This window comes from Cyprinodon variegatus, unplaced genomic scaffold (assembly GCF_000732505.1).
Source record: "Cyprinodon variegatus isolate N-32 unplaced genomic scaffold, C_variegatus-1.0 Scaffold1615, whole genome shotgun sequence".
NCBI lineage: Eukaryota > Metazoa > Chordata > Actinopteri > Cyprinodontiformes > Cyprinodontidae > Cyprinodon > Cyprinodon variegatus.
The window spans coordinates 64010-66755 of NW_015152068.1; the positions used below are offsets into that span (position 1 = coordinate 64010).

The 2746-nt window shown below is 33.5% G+C and overlaps 1 long non-coding RNA gene across 1 annotated transcript; it reads left to right on the plus strand.

Annotated features, from left to right (window-relative positions):
* Positions 1-48: 48 nt before the first annotated feature.
* Positions 49-1234, plus strand: LOC107104100. Its single transcript, XR_001482224.1, has 3 exons — positions 49-90; positions 161-237; positions 425-1234. It is a non-coding gene; the product is annotated as an uncharacterized LOC107104100 (long non-coding RNA).
* Positions 1235-2746: the final 1512 nt, after the last annotated feature.

Consider the following 2746-nt stretch of genomic DNA (forward strand, 5'->3'; position numbering starts at 1 on the left):
CTTTTGCTGCTATCAAAGGAGGAACAGTGACTTCAACTGCTGTCCCATCCACTGTCCCTTTGACAACTTTAAATCCTCCTCCAAAAACATGTAAGTAGAACTAAAGCGGTAAGTAAGTGAAAGTATCTCTGTAAACCATGTTGATCTCTTGTGCTTCCAGCTCATCTTACTGTTGTGAGACTGAAGATCTCGACTAAACTGTCACTGAAAGATGATCAGGACAAAATTGTAAAAGCGGTGAGTGATGTTTTTAACTGGTTTAGTCCAAATGTGTTGATAATGTTAAACAATAATCCAAAAGGTTTGTCTCAGTGATGCAATTTAGCTCAGCTGTTGATGTTAGTTTTAATCATAGAAGCTTTTCATCATATCCAAAAAGCACCACTTATTTGTCTCTTATATATCTTGTGTTTTTTTTCTGCAGCTCAAAAAACAACTGATTAAACAAGGGCTGCCACCTGATATAAAAATACGCCTGCTGAGCAACGGCTCACTGGAAGTTAGTAAAACTGCTGACCCCTAGTGACTGATTGTGAGATGGATGTGATCCCTGCAGGAAAACATCAATGGATTTATCTGTTGTTTTTTTGCACTTTGAATTGCACGTGTGGTGTTTTTTATTAACGAAGAATTATACACATTTCTTTATTCTGTGTTTTAATCAGCGTTGGTGTAGTAACACTTTCACAAACATAAATAATATTTCATAAGCAGTTATCAATATGAAATGAATGAATAGAATGTAAATAAGATCAATATTAGATTAGACTATTTATGCAGGCAGATATTTACCTAGGGATTTTCTACTTCTTTGTACCTATCCTCCTCCATCAATGGGTAGCTTCTGTTTCTCTGGGATTTTATTAAATTTCACATCTAATCTCATTCTCTATTGACCAGTTATCTGTGAACAGAACTCTATAAATAAACCAGATTTTCAAAATTAATTGTTTACCATGTGTAGAAATGACATAAATAGGCCGATTTGTATAATTTCTCCATGATGTGGAAAAAATGTAGACCTTGTAAACTCCTTATCATAAATTCATACATGAATTATGAAATAAGGATATCATCTAGTCTGTTCAAACAATACTTTGATTCGTCATTCTTCTTCATGCTTTGGATGATTCTTAGAATCATTGGCTTCATGTTTTAGATTGTTTTATAAACCAAAATGTTATCATTAGTAATCAAGGCAGAGAGAGTGAGGATAGTTGCAGCACTTTTGAGTTTTCTCTCAATTTCTCAGAGGCTGTTTAGATTTGAATAGCCATATTTTAACATAGTAAACTCACATCTTTCCTCTGAAAACTCATAGAGGATCGTTAGGGAGTCTGATGTAAAGCTAGTAAAATGTGATTAAACAGAAATCGGCAAATGTGGACAGTTGCAACACCAATTTATTAACAAATGACATTAATTTTTCATCAAAACCTTTTTTTTAACTTATTGGATTATTCAACTAATTGACCTTTTGACAGAAGAGAAGATGAAGGATATCCTGAAACTTGGGTAAAACCTTTAGAGATCAATGTGATAAATAACTATGCAGCTGAAACAGTCTGTCATCACTGTCCCTCGCCATAAATACCATCTTCAAACCAGCTATGCTTGCTTGAATCATCAGTTTTTCCCCCATGGTGTTCATGCCTGTTGGAAGCCAAGAATCTGCTGTTTCAAACTATACAATAGTTCAGTTGTTTATGCAGACAGTGTGGATGCAACCATAAAAAGGAATGACTAAATTATTGCTTTTTATCAATATTTTCAGTTTTGAATGAAGGAATTATTGGATGTGTCTGATGTCTTGTAGGAACAAACAGGGGGTAACTGAACATGTGCTGGATTCCAAAAACAGTAATAAAATAAAAAAAGATGGTAAAATTTGAATTTTTTCTAAGCCAAAAGAAGGTTTTGTTTTTGGTCAACTTTATAAAGCCTCAAACTCAAAGCTAATTCTGACATTTTGAATTAAAAAACTTACTGTATGGGAAGAAAAATATCTACAAACTTAGAAACAAAGTCCTGTGGATTGATTATTTGTTTAATTTTTGTGGAAGGACTATGACCTGGATGACTGAGAATCTTCCTCAACATGTGCTGTAGGATTCTTATCAGCCTGGCTAAATGCATATTGGATAAATTAAGGAGAAGGTACTTTTCACATGCAGCAGGTCATTGTTAAATTTTTTTAAATTTGTTTTTTTTAAACAAATACTCCATTTTTTTTGTTGCATTTTTTTGTTGTTTGAATGTGAAAAAGGAACAAACAAATGATACACAGATTTATCAGCATAGCAAAATGAATCCCATGCTGTTTGATAATTCTATCTATTGAGAGAAAAAGTTTAACTGCATTTTTTTTATTTTGTTCATAATCAATGTTATCCCAACTTTTCCTTTTTCAGGTGATCAAATGTCTGTTTCTCTACTGTTTAATTATGGGAAAAAATGATGAAACATGAATGAAGAAACAGAAATGAAGAAGCTGTTCAACACTTGTTGTCTCTGTTCATTTCTGAGTTATTCCAATAAAACTACTGCATTAGATGTTTCACTGCTCTAAACCTAGTCTGTATTCCAAGAACTAATCTCCCTTCATTTGCCTTATTTATTCATAGTCTGTCGTCTGCAATGACGTCCACCTCAAACTTCCATCATATATAACCCCTCTGGGGTTTACCAAAAGGCCCCTGAAGTTCTATGACAGGTCTAATGAAATAATGAAAATCTGCTGGTTTGA